Below are 17,152 nucleotides of genomic sequence, written 5' to 3'. Positions count from 1 at the left end.
TGTGTGCTCTTTTTGCAAATGCTAATTGTTCACAAGTTGAAAGCAGAACCTTTGGAAACCTCAGAAATCTTCCTTGAGATGATTTTACCCAGAACATTGATCCTTGTTTTAGGAATTATTATTGTAAGTGATTCAAACTTGGAGATAGGTTTTGGGGGTTGGGAAGAGGTGGGCAGAGGACCGGATCGTTGAGGCTGCGTTTTGGAAACTGGAGCTGGGGCCCGTCTCTGCCTGCTCTGCCCTGCTACGTCTGGTGGAGACGCTGAGCAGTCGTCCGCTTTATCTTGACAGTTCAGCACGAGTGGAGGTTTCTAGGAAGCTATCTGATGAGAGAGTAGGTATCATGATGTTAGCCTGTGGGAATTTTAACTGATTTTAACTCTGGGAGTGGGTAACTTTCGTTTTGAAAATTTCACTCTGGTCTTGGTGTAGAAGGAAGGAATTGGAGGCAGAAACGTGGTGAGTGGAGATGCTGTCTCCATAGTCCAGAACAAAGGAAACTGAGGCTCAGGTGGAGATGGGAGTATGATTTAGAAATATTTCCTACACGGATTGAAGAGCTGTTTATAAATATTTTGCTGGTGTTTCTGTCTGCTTGCTTTCATTTAGGAAACATGGGTTGATTAGGAATCATGCTACATGGATTGACAGGAGCAACTGAAAAAGCCTAGACTGTCTGCTTCATCTGTTTTCAGAAAATTGATTTTGAAATGTCAAAATAAATTATTTTAACCATTTTAGAGCATAGCTTTAGTTCTGAACCATGAAACCTCTTGAACAATGAAAATGACATTTTGTAAAGAGCTTTGACATTAGCAGATATAGGGTGTAGTAAAGTGTTTTGTTTATAAAACCTTAATAAGATTCGATTGCCATGAACTAGTAGACTTGACGTTTCTTTGGGATACTAAGAGTCTTTTGGTTGCACTGAAATTGTAGCAGACTGTCTCACTTTTTTAACTGTTCATATATTTTGACTCACAAAATTAGGATTTTGCATTATTATTAGACACAATATATAAAAATGACTCCATATTTTGCATTTTAGTCAACATTTTTTCACCTGAGTATACTATAAATAATATAGTATTTATTAGATGTTTTTAAAGCAATAGTTTTATTTATAAAATGTTGAAAATTAGGTTTGATGGATTAAATTAATTGAGGAATTACTTTAAATTAATAAAATGATTAAAGAGACAGGTTACCCTATATATATGCTGAAGCTGAAACTCCAGTACTATGGCCACCTGATGCAAAGAGCTGATTCATTTGAAAAGACCCTGATGCTGGGAAGGATTGAAGGGGGGAGGAGAAAGGGACAGCAGAGGATGAGATGGTTGGATGGCATCACTGATTCTATGGACATGGGTTTGGGTAAACTCCGGGAGCTGGTGATGGACACAGAAGCCTGGGGTGCTGCAGTCCATGGGGTCACAAAGAGTCAGACAGGACTGAGCAACTGAACTGAACTGATACCCTGTATAAAACCAGAGGATATCCTTTAGTTTCTTTTTTTGTCTTAAGAAGGTTCTCTTTTGTGAATTATCAAATGATTTATTAGTAGAATATAAGAGCTGTATATTTGATACAGTTGAATCGAAAAGAAATCTTTTACTTCTGATGTTTTATTTATGTGACTTAAGTATCTTATTACTTTGAATGAATGTTTTAAATTTCTTTAGTTCAAATTCTTATAGAATAAGAGGACTTCCTCAAGAAAAGAGAGAAATATAGGTACAGGGACATATAATGTTAATATTATTGCACTAAAATATATCAGAGGCTCACATTTCCATGATACACTTTCAACCTGAGACACAATATTTAGGAATAAGGTTTTGGCCCTTACATTTTGTTTATAGATCAATTGGGGGTCATATTTCAGTGTTGAATACTTTGAATTGCCTTCAGATCAGTTCAGTTTAGTCACTCAGTCGTGTCCAACTCATTTCGACACCGTGGACTGTGGCATGCCAGGCTTGCGTGTCCATCACCAACTCCTGGAGTTAACTTAAACTCATGTCCATCGAATCGGTGATGCGATCCAGCCATCTCCTCCTCTGTCGTCCCTTTCTCCTTCTGCCTTCTGTTGTTCCCAGTATCAGGGTCTTTTCCAATGAGTTAGTTCTTCACATCAGGTGGCCAAAGTATTGGAGTTTCAGCTTCAGCATCAGTCCTTCCAATGAATATTCAGGACTGATTTCCTTTAGAATGGACTGGTTTGATCTCCTTGCAGCCAAAGGGACTCTCAAGAGCCTTCTCCAACACCACAGTTCAAAAGCATCAGTTCTTCGGCTCTCAGCTTTCTTTATAGTTCAACTCTCATATCCATACATGACTACTGGAAAAACCATAGTTTGACTAGACAGACATTTGTTGGCAAAGTAATGTCTTTAATAAGCTGTCTAGGTTGGTCATAACTGTTCTTCCAACTGTTCTTCCTTTTAATTTCATGACTGCAATCACCATCTACAGTGATTTTGGAGCCCCCCCCAAAATAAAGTCTCCCACTGTTTCCATTATTTCCCCATCTATTTGCCATGAAGTGATGGGACCAGATGCCATGATCTTCATTTTCTGAATGTTGAGTTTTAAGCCATCGTTTTCACTCTCCTCTTTCACTTTCAACAAGAAGCTCTTTAGTTCTTCTTTACTTTCTGCCATAAGGGTGGTGTCATCTGCATATCTGAGGTTATTGATATTTCTCCTGATAATCTTGATTCCAACTTGTGCTTCATCCAGCCCAGCGTTTCTCATGATGTACTCTGCATATAAGTTAAATAAGCAGGATGACAATATACAGCCTTGACATACTCCTTTCCTGATTTGGAATGAGACTGTTGTTCCATGTCCAGTTCTAACTGTTGCTTCCTGACCTGTGTACAGGTTTCTTAGGAGACAGGTCAGGTGGTCTGGTATTCACATCTCTTGAAGTATTTCCCACAGTTTGCTGTGATCCACACAGTCAAAGGCTTTGGCATAGTCAATAAAGCAGAAATAGATGTTTTTCGGAAATTCTCTTGCTTTTTCGATGATCCAGCAGATGTTGGCAATTTGATTTCTGGTTCCTCTGCCATTTTAAAATCCAGCTTGAACATCTGGAAGTGCACGGTTCATGTATTATTGAAGCCTGGCTTGGAGAATTTTGAGCATTACGTTGCTTGAGTGTGAGATGTGTGAATTGCCTTCATATGTTTATAAGATATTTTTGGTTTCTTATAGTAACATGGTTGTCAAAATGAAGGAATGAATGTTTGTGTGTGTGTGTGTGTGTATGCATACACTTCTGCATGTAACCAGTTTCACAGTGACTGAGCTATAAATGAAAGTCTCTCTCCCTAATTTCTTCTTCATCCTAGGAGTCAGTGCTACATGATTGGTTGCTATAAATTTAGAAGTTTTTCCATTTTTATTTTCAAAGATAATATTTTTGTGACCAGAGGCTTTTTCATGAACTCAGGTGGGTACTTCCCTCTTACTCTCTGTTTTGCCCCCTTTTTGTTTACTTTCAGACTCAGGGACATATGTACGATTGACTCTGTAAAGCTCAGGTCATATGGTTAGCTTTAATGAAAAAATGGATCAGGTTTCTTTAGAATTCTTTGATTTAAAAATTAGAACAGTGTCCTTAAATTTTAGGAACACCCTCTCCTTCCATTCTCTTGTCCCCATTTTGCATTTATTATTCAAATAAGTTCAGTCTGAGGCCTTTGGTGTGGTTATTCACCCACTTCTCTGCTTTCAGTTAACAGCCAGGTCCTTGCCTGCCGTGCAGTCCGACGAGAGACTCCAGCCTCTGCTCAACCACCTCAGGTAACAACACAAAGGCCACCCTGTCGAGCTTGTAAGCACACCTCCAGCACGGTGGGTAAAGCACCGCTGTGGGTGAAGCGCCTTGCAGGGCTAGAAACTTTACAAAGGTTTCCTTTTTCCTCTTCTTTCTTTCCCCCTTTAATTCTGTGATTTAAGTTCTTAGTGCCATGTGCTTGTTACCCTTGACTTCCGGGTACTATAGAAAGTTCTTTTAATTGAATAAAAGTGTGTAGAACTGGTTGTTAAGTTAAAATGAGTAGCGATGACTGACTTGAGAAAGATTTCAAAGGGAATGAGCCAGTTTCTTAACTGTGAGACTAAGGCAGACTTGAGGAACCTGCATATAGTTTACTGGGAGTAGTTCAGATAAGTTTTGTTTTCTAAATTGAAAAAAAAATTATCCTCATTATTTAAAAAGCAAACTTAGAAAATACAGAAAAGGAGGAAGAAAAGCATGTCATCACTATACTTTTATATAATTAGCTTTTTTTTTCATTTTTTCTATTACTAAAATCTCTCCAAAAGCTTAATTTTATTTTCTTGTATGGTTTGGAGAAGGCAATGGCACCCCACTCCAGTACTCCTGCCTGGGAAATCCCATGGGCGGAGGAGCCTGGTAGGCTGCAGTCCATGGGGTCGCGAAGAGTCGGACATGACTGAGTGACTTCACTTTCACTTTTCACTTTCATGCATTGGAGAAGGAAATGGCAACCCACTCCAGTGTTCTTGCTTGGAGAATCCCAGGGATGGGGGAGCCTGGTGGGCTACCGTCTATGGGGTTGCACAGAGTCGGACACGACTGAAGTGACTTAGCTTAGCTTAGCTTGTATGGTTATCCTATAGTGTATTTATCATTCATTGTGGAGTATTTAGACCACTTTTCATTCTTTTCACTAGTACAAAAAATGCTGTATGTAAACTTTTATCTGTATTTTTGATCGTTTCCTTAGCATAGGTTTTCAAAAGTGGAATTTGTCAAAGCATATGAATCATTTTAAATATTTAAGTATATTTATTTTTAAAAAACCTTATTCTACTTATGCTCTCATATTGTACAAGATCCTCCATGTACCCTGAACAGATGGGACAGTGAACAGCTGCTAATTTAATAGGTTACCATAGAGATACAATTGCTATTATGTACTTTGCATTGACTATATTAAGAGTGATTTTAAAACATTTTAATTATCACCATTTTATTTAAGGTAGTTTTAATTCTCTGTATCTTTGCCTATTTATTGGTTTTATTTGATCTTATGTACTTTAGATATAAATACCAGCTTTCCTGGTAGCTCAGTGGGTAAAGAATCCCTCTGTAATGCAGGAAACACAAGAGACATGGATGGGTTTGATCCCTGGGTTGGGAAGATCCCCTGGAGGAGGAAATGGCAACCTACTCCAGTATTCTTGCCTGGAGAATCCCCATGGACAGAGAAGCCTGGCGGACTACAGTACATAGGGTCACAAAAAGTCAGACAGGACGGAGCAAATGAGCACAGACTTTAGATATAAAGGGTAGTAAGTAACTCTTCATTGTTTTTGTTACAAAGATTTTTTTCTGAAATTTTTTTATTATGTTGCATTATCTAGCATACATAAATTTTCAAGTTTTATGTAGCTAAGCACCTTTAGTGTTTTCCATTATGGTTTCTTTTTATTCTTCTGAAACCTAGAGTGCCACTGCTTGGTCAGAAGTTGGCCTGGAGTTTATTTCCAGTGTTTTTCAGTATTGCTCATCCTCCCCCCTGCCTCCCCGGTCGGTCCCTCTTTTCCTCCTCTCCTGCCGTCTCTGTAGTGTGGAGGGTGGGGTCCAGTCGAAAACCGCTTGAGGGACTGGGAGCAGCCTGAATCCTGCACAGCTGTTAACCTTCCCGAGAGCTCTGTGTCCTGGAGGTGTCCTCCTCCCATCCCAGCCCAACTCCAGTGTCTCCCTCTGGTGCCGGCTTTGCCCTCTCTGTACCATTTCATGTCGTCACTGCAGGGATTCTGTTACTTCTCAGTTTAAAAGGATTTTGTCTCCCCAGTTTCCCATGGGCTGAGGTGAGAACACCTTAGCCTGGCGCACGAGGTCCTTCTGGAAGGAACCAGCCTCACTGGACTTTGTCTCAGTGCTGACACCCTGACTTCTTCTGCCAGTGAGGCCCCGGGGCTCCTCCCAAGTTCCAGGCCTGTGCTCACCTCCTACGGGGACTGCTGTTCCCCCATCCTCTACTTCTGTGACCCGACTAAAGACCACTTGTCTGTGTTTGCGTCCTCTGATGGGCTCTTCCTGGTCACCTGGTTCTCACCTTGCTCCTGCCCGGTGTCCATTCATGTTTTATGTGCGTTCCCGTAATAACCAGTGGCTGGCTCCTGGGTCCCAGGGCGTGTGCTGTCGTCACCGCTTGCTTCTTCATCTGATTTCTCCAGTAAAGTGTGAGAGCTGCAAAGTGCCTTTCATGACGGGTCTTCCTTATGTGTTTTGTTCTGAATGAATGAATATCTAATACCAGTGATATTTTTAAAAATAATTTTTTCATTCATTTATAACTGCACTATTCTATGTTGCTTTGTGTGGGCTTTGTCTTAGTCGAGGTGAGTAGGGTCTGCTCTTTGTTGCGGTGTGGGGGCTTCTCGTTACTGTGGCTTCTCGTGGCCGCGCACAGGCTCGGGGGTGGGTGGGCTTCGGAAGTTGCAGCTCTCAGGCTCCCGAGTGCGGGCTCAGTGCTTGTGGAGGGGCTTAGTAGCCCCGTGGCAGGTAGGGTCTTCCTGGACCAGCGAAGGAACCCATGTCCCTGCATTGGTAGGTGGATTCTTACCCACTGCGCCACCAAAGAAGTCCTATTTTGTTGCTTTTTTCCTGCATAAAGTTCTTATAATTTATATAATTTATAAAATATATTATTACCTTCTTTCTTCTGTAAAACCACTAATTCAGAAGACATAGACCTAAAGGATTGTATCATACCTCCAGTCAGTGCTCAGTCCTGTGCAATAATGATGGATTCCTCTTCCTCTACCCCAGTGTGGTCATTATCAACAAGAATTTAGATTAACTACTGACACTTCTTGAGTCCTTGAAACATGCACAAACTGTACATTCAGTTAGGGCTTTCATTCTCAGTGGAATTCACTCATGGCTGGTTGCTAGGCAACCAGGGCTGGATGCTAGGTGTAATATGCACCAACCGATATTGCTGTTTTTATTATTATTAAATCAAATGGTTTTTTGTTTTATTACTATGTCAGAGTCATCTGTATGTAGCTGATGTGCATAGTTTGTTGCTTCCTATTATACAAAGTAACCTTGTGAAAGTCTTTCAAGCATACTGAATTGTCTCTTTAGGCTGTTTAAATATAATGTTTTTCTCTTACCTTATTTTTGCTTAGGTCAAAATAGGAAAGAGTACTGTTTAGTTTGAAAGATGATAATGATAATCTTGTTAGAAAAAATCAGCGTTCATTTGTATGAACTGTATAGTTTAAATGTAACCTAGAGGGGAAGAACATTAGGAGGTTGAAATCGAAATCATTATTAGGTCTAATTATGTTTGTGCCTTTAATGATGAAAGAGGAATGATGAGTAGCATTTTAATTAAATTTGTCAATAAAACTAATATGGTGGATGACACCAATACCTGTAAAAATGAAAGTAGCTATAGGGAAATTGTTGAAAGAGAATTATTATAACATTTTGCCAACCTAGTAATTTGGGATATTGCTAAACAATATACGTAATTCTGAGAATGTAGAGGCATTGTGCCCAGATTTTCTTAGCTGAACTTACTTATATAGTTAAAAGTTAAATTAACCACAGGAAAGCATTTTGCTTCAATTTCTTATGAAAATGCAAACTCTTCATTAGTGGCATCCATCAGGAACTGAATGCCTATATTGTGCTTGGAATAGAAAAAAATGACACAATTTCTGTTCTCAAGAAATTTACATTTTGATTTCATTTAAGTGTGTTTAATTTCATTTAAGAGGTTTATGAATGTAATATGTAAGTGCCTGTGGCAGAAGGTAGTAGAACAAAATGGTGAATATGTTTTTCAGTCAAGTTCTTGGTGAAAATGAAAAATGTGTTTTATTTTTACTTAAACTGAAGGAAATTTTTGGCCAACCCAATAAAATTTGGAAAAATAGAAACGAATTCCGCCTCACTAATATAACTGCTGCTGGGTTTTTCTTGTAATTGTTGTGATCTCTGTGTATATTCTTATGTAATAATAATTTAAATGGTTAATCTTTAAAAACATTCATTTTCACTTAATATATCATACCTATTATGATAAAGGAGAAGATTACTTTTCGTGGCTCTAATTTTAAGTGATTTGTAATATTTAGTTGAGGATGTATATATCTATCTTTACATCACCATTCCCGTTTCATTGGATATTTAGGCTTTCTTTGTTGACTAAACCTGTGAAGAAAAACTGCAGACTCTGAGCGGCGTCTGTGGCCAGGTGAGGGCTTGGTGAAGAAGGGGCGCTGCGCTGACTCGTGAGGAGGAGGCGTCGCCCAGCAGTGAGCAGGGCGGGGAGCGAGGCGCCTTCCTGGGGCAGGAGAGGAGAGAGAGTGGCCATGTGCCTAACAAGGGAAGCAGTCACTTGACGAAGACAGAATTCAGAATAATGAATTTTAAACCTTATAGTGCGTCTGGATTAGAACATTTTATTGTAGCCCTAACAAATTATCAGAAATTGAGTGGATCAAAACAGCACTTACTTTTTTCATACAGGTCAGAAGTGTGACTGGGGCCTCCCCAGGCTAACATTGAGGTGTCAGCAGGGATTTGGTTCCTGTTGGAGGCTTGGGGGCAGAATCTGCTGCTGCGCTTACCTGCGTTGTTGGCCGGGTTTAGTTCTTTGTGGAGGTGGGCCTGAGGTCCTCCCCCCCTTGCAAACTGTCGCCAGGGCCACATTCCTGCCTCTGCTGCCCTCGCCCCCGTGGCCGCTCTGTGGTCCTCGCGTGTGGTCCCCTGCCTCAGCCAGAAGCGGTGCACCAGTCCTCGTTTGTCAAGGGTGACTTACTTGGCTGCATATCTGCCCCCTCCCTGAGGAAGCTTGCTGCTTTATAGGCTCATGTGGTTGGATAGTCCACATGGAGACCCAGGAAAATCACCCCACCTCAAAGTCCCTCATCTTAATTACATCTTCAGTGGCCTCTTTGCTATGTAACCTATTGTGTTCATGGGTGAACATCTTTGGAAGCCACTGATCTGCCTGTTACAGTGAGAGTTTTCCCTTGGATTGAAGACAGCTTTTAATATCATTCAGTTTCATCAGTTTTACAAGTAAACCACTTCATTTATGTACAATACTGAATTACCCTGGGGTTTTATTGTTAGGTCACTTTGTTAGCTTAACATGTTGAAAGTTGAAAAAATGGTTAACAGCGATTTTTATAAGAATATAAAGTACTGCTTTTCTTTTCAGTGATATAGAAAGAAGATAGGAAAATCTTTCCTTGCTTGTTCGACTGGCCATCCAGCCAAGGCAAATAGATACCTTTGTAAATGGTGGACTTTGTAGTGAGATTGTATGTATTGGCTGTGACTTGGGAGTAGGTGCAGGGTCACAAATCTTTTAGCATCTGAAGAGTTAGTTTTGTTTATCGTTGATTTAACACACATTACGGGGATTGCTTGGTGCCGGATACGATGTTAGGTTCTCGGGATACGTATTCACTTTTGATCTTACAGAACTGATTGTTGGTCAGAAAGGAGAATCTTGACTAAAGTAATTGCAGTAAATTATGGTGGCTGTTAGCATAGGAGCAGCCCCTGACTCTGTGGGCCCACGGCCCCCACAGTGCTGTGTCCATGCAGCTTGTTCCCAGCTGGAGGGTCAAGTGTCCATTCATTGCGAGTCCAGGGTTTCTTAGGCATTTATGCTTTGTGGACGCTGTCAGTCTTCCTGGAAAGCAAAGTTTATGATTATTTATGTTTATCAAGTAGTTTCATTGCCTGTAGTTATTAAATTTCCCATTCTTTACTCTTTGAGTTTCTTTAAAATATTGATTGTCCTGTAGTTGATTAACAAATTATTTTTCACTGTGTTAGGCATAAAGCCCTAACAAAGTACAAAATAGTGATGATACTATGGGAAACAGTTTTCCTTAAAAGCCTGAGAAAACGTGGTCGTTACTGTGAAATATTAGCAGCTAAAGAGCTTTGCAGTGGAACTTTCTGTGATGATGGAAGTGTTCTGCACCTGCACTGCTCAACCCAGTAGCCAGCAGCTGCTTAGGCTGTTGAGTGCTTGAAGTATCGCTCCTGTGTTTTTATTTTAATTCATTTAAATGTAAATTGTCGGTCGTAACTGATGCCTATTGGATTGGACAGCACGTTTCTCTGTCAACTTGAAATGTGTTTAGATAATCATGTATTTTAAAAAGTATAATAACGGTTTTTAGATGATGGTTATGGATTTCTTAGTCCGTGATGGCCATGCCCGTGGTCCTGTGGTTCAGGCCCCTCTGGGGGTATGGGGCGCTGAGCCGCGGCAGCCCGGCCCTCGGGGTAGGTGGGCCCATCTCCCGGAGCTGCCCCTGTGCTGGCCTTGCTGGAGGCGTGCGGTCAGGGGGTGTTCAGGCTGCCCAGGAGGTGAGCTGCTGGTGCCACATGTGACCTGTGGGAATTTTGCAAGTCTACATGTTTGTGTCCTGGCAACCGGACACAATTCACAGCAAAAACGAAACTAAATTTGATAGATTGGGCTGAGGTAAGCCAGGCGGCCCAGACTCACCGAAGGTGAATGGTGCCCTCTCAGCTGTTTGTAGCTACTGTGTAGAAAGCAGCTCTGAAAAGATAACTCAAAGGGAATAAGAAGCCCGTTTGTAGTTGAGCTGCTGTGGTGCTCGGTGGGCAGCAGACAGTGCCCACAGGGGGCCCCTAGGGACCTGTGTCATAGGGTGCACCGTGTCCTCAGCCTCATGAGGGCCCCTCCTGGTCACCAGCCCACATTCCTGGGCCTCTGTGACGCTGTCAGCTCTGTTTGCTGCGCAGCAGTGTTGTTGGCCGAAATGGTCATTTTTACGTGTTCATTTGATTTTGGTGTTTGTCTGGGGTGTATGCTCCATGAGAGCAAGGCGTCTCTGTCCTCCTCTGTTTTTCTCTCTCCCTGTTACCGCAACATGGCTGCACCTCAGGGAAACTCCTGGATGAGCCCGTGCTGGGAGAAGACCCTTCAGGTTTTGAAATTTACCTCTCACTAGGTGTTTTAAGTTACTAAATGTTGAGACTGAATGAGATGGTAGTTTAGACAAAAGGTTGGTGAATTTTGTCAATTACATGGGAAAGCTCTTGGAAACACTAAGTAATGAAATACTCTTTATACTTTGTAGAAATTCAGTGCTGGTTTTGCCTTTTGTTTTGGGACTTGGGACTCTTTCTCGGAGTCAGTAGCTAACTGGGGAGAGTCCTCTCTTTATTTTTGACTGTGTGATTTTAGAAAGACCCTCATTTTTTTTCCTCCAGTGACATATACAATTGTTGAAGACTGTATTTAAAAACAGAATAAAACCAAACCTGTTATGAACCTTGCTGTTTTGATCTATGGGATGAAAGCCTTAACATGATGAGCCATTGATAATGCTGTGCAAGAGCAAAGGAGTGTGCAGGAAGTGTGTGACGGATCTCTAGATGTGACTTGTCATGATCATACTCCCTAGCTGTCCCCTTCATCTCCTCTCCCTCCAAAACCCCAGTAAACCCCAATCTTGTGCTCCTGACTTTCTGTTATTAGGGAACAGCTGTGAGGGGACACTGCAGCATGCCTCAGCCTGTGAGAGCCCATCTCAGAAGTGCCCCGTCCTCTGTGAATTGTGGGGAGATGAGACAGTGACCGTCTAAACCCCAATCTCGTGCTCCTGGCTTTCTGTTATTAGGGAACAGCTGTGAGGGCACACTGTAGCATGCCTCAGCTGGTGATAGCCCGTCTCAGAAGCGCCCTGTCCTCTGTGAATTGTGGGGAGATGAGACAGTGGCCGTCAGTTCAGTGTCTTAGTTCTTCTGGGTATTGGAGCTTTATTTCACGCCCACCCATCCTCAGCTCTTCATAACCAGTCTCTCCGGCAACCTTTTCTTTATTGTAATCATTTGACCATCCTGGGTCAGAGTCCAGTCGAAACAGCCTCTGCTTAGGGAGTCATGTACTTGCAGAATATGCTGAGAATGTAAAGAAATATAAAAAAATGTAGTCATGAAAGTAGAGATCTTTTCGGGGGGCCCTAAGTGCATATGGTGAAGACACCTATGTAGTGTTGTAGAGCTACTATCTTAGGGATGGTATGTGTATATTTTGTTTTAAATAAATTTTATTGAAGTATAATTTACATACAATGAAATGTACTCCTTTTAAGGGTGCAGTTCCATGACTTTTGGCAATGTGAGGTACAGATATTTTTGATAGAAAAATGAAATGCATCTCAGCGCTCTTGCAGTTCATTGGACTGTTGCAGCTTAGAAATTGGAATAAATAGGAAAACATGGAACACATGGGAAAAGATGAGGCCAGCCTGAAACAAGAAGAGTAGTGATTGTGCTGTTTGTAGTCCTCGCTTGATGTGGAAACCCACGTCCGCCTGGGTTTTTATTGGGTTTGTCTGCCTCTTGTCTCTTAGTTGTAAGGAAATATGCATCATTATCCTTCATATTGTCTGCCGGTACTTTTTTGGAGAGAATTTTTTTTTACGCAAAATAGGGTAAACTTCGTGCTTATGGAAAAATAATTTACATTCAATTTATAATAGAATTTTATTGATTTTGTTCTCATTGGAGTAACTTCAGGCAAAATCACCTGGGCTAACATAAGTTGGATACCATTTTCAAGGGATTTAGATGCAGAAAGAAACTCATTCAATTTCAGTGGTGACAGCTGTTGAGTGAATTTTTCTGATACCCTCACAGCAGGAAATGATACATTGTAACTGTGTTTCCCTGATTTCCTGCACACTGCTGAAATCGAGCCTGACAGGACTGTGCCTTCTGAATGTCTGAGTAGCCTAGTTTAAGCAGAGTATTTTTTTTAATGTCCAAAGTAGATAGAATTGTGATTGCAAAAGTGGATATATGGGTGACATACAAAACCTTTGTTTGCTCTTTCAAAATTGTTTTTCCATTTGTACTGTGATTACACCTGAGTTTCTGTTAAAAGGTTGTATTGGAACTTGGTATACTTTTATAGAATGATATAGGAAATTACAATATCAGCTTACTTTTTAATTTAAACAGAAATATGTTTCCTTAATGCAGAGGTCAGTTTTGATTACTTGCAGTGCTTTCTTCACTGCTTTTTTATTTGATATCAGTTTTTAAATTATGATAACCTATAGCTGCAAAGAGTCGGACACGACTGAGCAACTGAACTGAACTGAACTGAACTGAACTGATAGCTGCCAGAGAGAAAGGAGTAAACAGTGTTAACCTCTTTCAAGACTACTGGTAAATAGTTGACACAGAAAGTAAATGTGTTTTACGTGTCACTGTTCTATGAACCTGAGTTTGTCTATCGGTGAGGAGTGAGGGCATGGAGATACTTTTTGAGGTTGGAAGGTGGGTTCTGTCCAGCCTGGGCCCTGGTCCTGTAGTCACTGGGACTCATACCTACCCCAGCATAGCTTCTTACAGATGAGAGGAGAATGGAGAGTTGTGATTAAGTGTCTGTTGAGGCAGTCTGAGTGCGGGTTAGAAAAGAATTTCCAGACACAGAGAACTGCAGGAAAGAGTTTATTTAGAACAAAGAGCAGAGAGAAAGTGGGCACTTCGAGCGTACAACTCCTGACAGGCCAGGGAGGGTTGACAGTTTTTGTGAGTTGGTAGCCAATTTTTATAGCCACAAGACAAAGAAAATTCCTGCTGGAAGGTTGGCATTAGGTGATTGGTTGGGGTGCTATAGAGTGTTTACTGGAGTGGGCATCTTTGCCTAATTTGGAGTCAGAAAGCTTGTTAGTGGTGATCAGGGGCTTTTGGCAATGGTAACAAATGATCACAGCTGCAGAGTGACCTTGGTTCTGGGCTCTGTTTCTGTGGACCTTAGTACAAGGCCTTGCACCTGTGGCCTGTGGCAGGACTCAGCAGTGTTGCTGTGGACCATGAAGCCCAAAGACTCCCAGACAGAACTGTGTTACCCTTGACCCCCGAAGATTCAGGTTCACTCAGTTCAGTTGCTCATTCGTGGTTGACTCTTTACAACCCCATGAACTGCAGCACGCCAGGCCTCCTTGTCCATCACCAACTCTCAGAGTCCACCCAAACCCATGTCTATTGAATTGGTGATGCCATCCAATCATCTCATCCTCTGCCGTCCCCTTCTCCTCCTGCCCTCAGTCTTTCCCAGCATCAGGTTCTTTTCAAATGAGTCAGCTGTTCGCATCAGGTGGCCAAAATATTGGAGTTTCAGCTTCAGCATCAGTCCTTCCAATGAATATTCAGGACTGATTTCCTTTAGGATAGACTGGTCAGATCTCCTCGCAGTCCAAGGGACTCTCAAGAGTCTTCTCCAGCACCACAGTTCAAAAGCATCAATTCTTCGGTGCTCAGCCTTCTTCACAGTCCAACTCTCACATCCATACATGACCACAGGAAAAACCATAGCCTTGACTAGATGGACCTTTGTTGGCAAAGTAATGTCTCTGCTTTTGAATATGCTATCTAGGTTGGTCATAACTTTCCTTCCAAGGAGTAAGCGTCTTTTAATTTCATGGCTGCAATCACCATCTGCAGTGATTTTGGAGCCCAAAAAAGTAAAGTCAGCCACTGTTTCCACTGTTTCCCCATCTATTTGCCATGAAGTGATGGGACCGAATGCCATGATCTTAGTTTTCTGACTGTTGATCTTTAAGCCAACTTTTTCATTCTCCTCTTTCACTTTCATCAAGAGGCTCTTTAGTTCTTCTTCACTTTCTGCCATAAGGGTGGTGTCATCTGCATATCTGAGGTTATTGCTGTTTCTCCTGGCAGTCTTGATTCCAGCTTGTGCTTCTTCCAGTCCAGTGTTTCTCATGATGTACTCTGCATATAAGTTTAATAAGCAGAGTGACAGTATACAGCCTTGACGTACTCCTTTTCCTATTTGGAACCAGTCTGTTGTTCCATGTCCAGTTCTAACTGTTGCTTCCTGACCTGCATACAGGTTTCTCAAGATTCAAGTTAACTCCAAGCTAATCAGAATTCATGACGCTTCCCTAACATAGAAATGGCAAACTGTGGCTCAAGTTTGGAACCTTCATTCTTAAGCACAGTGCTGTAAAAACAGGTATATTAACAGTCAGCTGGACTTGCAGCTTGTATTCTGAGTATGACCAGCAGAGTCTGACCTAACTTGGCAGACAGGAGTTAGGACAGGTCAGCTGGCATTTCTCCAGGTGGACCTAGTCCTCACGGGAGGATCTTGGCAGCCTTGGTCACTGTCCTCTCTCTGCGACCATGCTGCTCAGGATAAGCAGTGAGCACCACAGACATGAGCCACATGTGTAATTTTAAATTACTTCCGTCTCATTGATTTCAGTAATAATCTTATTTAACTCACTTCAACATGTAATTGGTATGAAAATTTATTAATGAAATGTTTTACATTATTTTTTCATAGTAAGTCTTGGAAATCCAGTGCAGACTTTACACTCATAGAATGTCTTAATTCTGACTAAGCTGCATTTCAAGTACCCAGTTGCTACAGTTGGCTGGTGGCTACCATGTTGGACATGCAGCTTGGCACAGCTGGGTCCCTTTGAAACCTGCAGTGTTTGCAGTTGGAGTTGGCACCGTGAAAACTTCCTAAGAGTGTAGATACAGGTATAACCTTCCAAATCATCAGGTTATTCAAAGACATCTAAATTCTACTTCAAAATTAAATATTATATGTGATAGTATAAAGAAGATAGGAAAGAAGTTTGCTTTCTTCCTGATAGTCAGGGGAAGAAACTGGTGAATGTTAACAGTAGAGAAAAGCAGCAGCCAAAATGTCTAGAGGCCTGGGTGATGATGAGTATTACAGTCTGATTGAGGTGTTGGCCACACTGGCAGGGCCCAGGCTGTGTCCAGGCCCAGCAGGATCGTGAAGCCCAGTGGTGAGAAGCCCCCTGACTTTGAGTTGGGCATCTCCCAGGCCCTCCTGGAACTGGAGATGAACTTGGACCTCAGGGCCCAGCTGCAGAAGCTGAACATCATGGCCGCCAAGGAAATTGAAGTTGGTGGTGGTCAGAAAGCTATCATAATGTTTGTTCCCATTCCTGAACTGAAATCTCTCCAGAAGATCCAGGTCCTTGCTGGTATGTGAGCTGGAGAAGAAGTTCAGTGGGAGGCACATTGTCTTTATTGCTCAGATGAGAATTCTGCCTAAGCAAACTCGAAAAAGCTATACAAAAAACAAGCAAAAACTTCTCAGGAGCTGCACACTGGTAGCTGTGCATGACACCATCCTGGAGGACTTGGTTTTCCCAAGTGAGATTGTGGGCAGGAAAATCCGCATGAAGCCAGATGGCAGGCAGCTTGTAAAGCACAGCACAACAGTGTGGAACCCAAGGTTTAACGTTTTCTGGTGTTTATAAGAAGCTCATGGGCAAGGATATAAATTTTGAATTGCCACAGTTTCAGTTGTAAACAAATATGACTAAATAAAATATTACTCACAATTTAAAAAAACAACTTGAGTGAAAAATCATGCAACAAACGCATCTCCTCTGATCCTCACTGTAGCCCATGGAGGGGATATTTTTGTGACCTCTTTTATGATCCCTGTTTCCCTGTAAGGAAATTGGAAGCAGAGTCAGCAAGCAGTAAGTGTAACAGCCAGGACTTGTAGGTCTGACCCCTGAGCTCCTCACCATGCTGCTTGGCTCTTCTTTACTCTGCTATGCTCCCTGATTGCTTTAGGCAGATTGGACTTGGGAAAATAATGAAAGTGCGGAAGAATTGTGGCTGATTCTTAAGCTGATGCAGCTGTTCCACTGCTCCTGCTCCCTTCTTCAAGTTTCTTCACAGGGCTGAGGAAGTGATTAGAGAGGGATCACCTGTGTTGCCAGCTTGCGCCCTGGGGCCCCGTGTCTGGGGACTTGGGGGTGGGGGCTCCCACAGACCACTGAGCAGAGGTGTGATGGCCATCTCTGCTGAGTTCAGTGCCACAGCAGGAAAGGGTTTTTTCCTTAACCAGCTGATTTATCGTGAGACCCACAACCCACTTTTGTATAATTTTTTCCTTTTGTTTCAGCTCTTATTTTCAGTACCCAAACCTGGCTCCCTATTGAGACCTAAAGTGCTTGTTATTGTCCTTAGTGGTTTGTTGAACAGGGCTTAGTTTTCTGTTGTTTCTAAAAAGACCAGGCATGGGTCTGCCTTTCACAGTCAGATGTGTGCAAT

At 42.0% G+C, this 17,152-nt stretch overlaps 1 pseudogene; it reads left to right on the top strand.

Moving 5' to 3' along the window:
• Nucleotides 1–10,240: 10,240 nt before the first annotated feature.
• Nucleotides 10,241–16,396, top strand: LOC138069647 (small ribosomal subunit protein eS7-like; annotated as a pseudogene).
• The last annotated feature ends 756 nt before the right edge of the window (nucleotides 16,397–17,152 follow it).

This window comes from Capricornis sumatraensis, chromosome 22 (assembly GCF_032405125.1).
Source record: "Capricornis sumatraensis isolate serow.1 chromosome 22, serow.2, whole genome shotgun sequence".
Taxonomy (NCBI): domain Eukaryota; kingdom Metazoa; phylum Chordata; class Mammalia; order Artiodactyla; family Bovidae; genus Capricornis; species Capricornis sumatraensis.
Note: the sequence above shows the minus strand (reverse complement) of the source record. Positions and strands in the feature narration are given on the sequence as shown.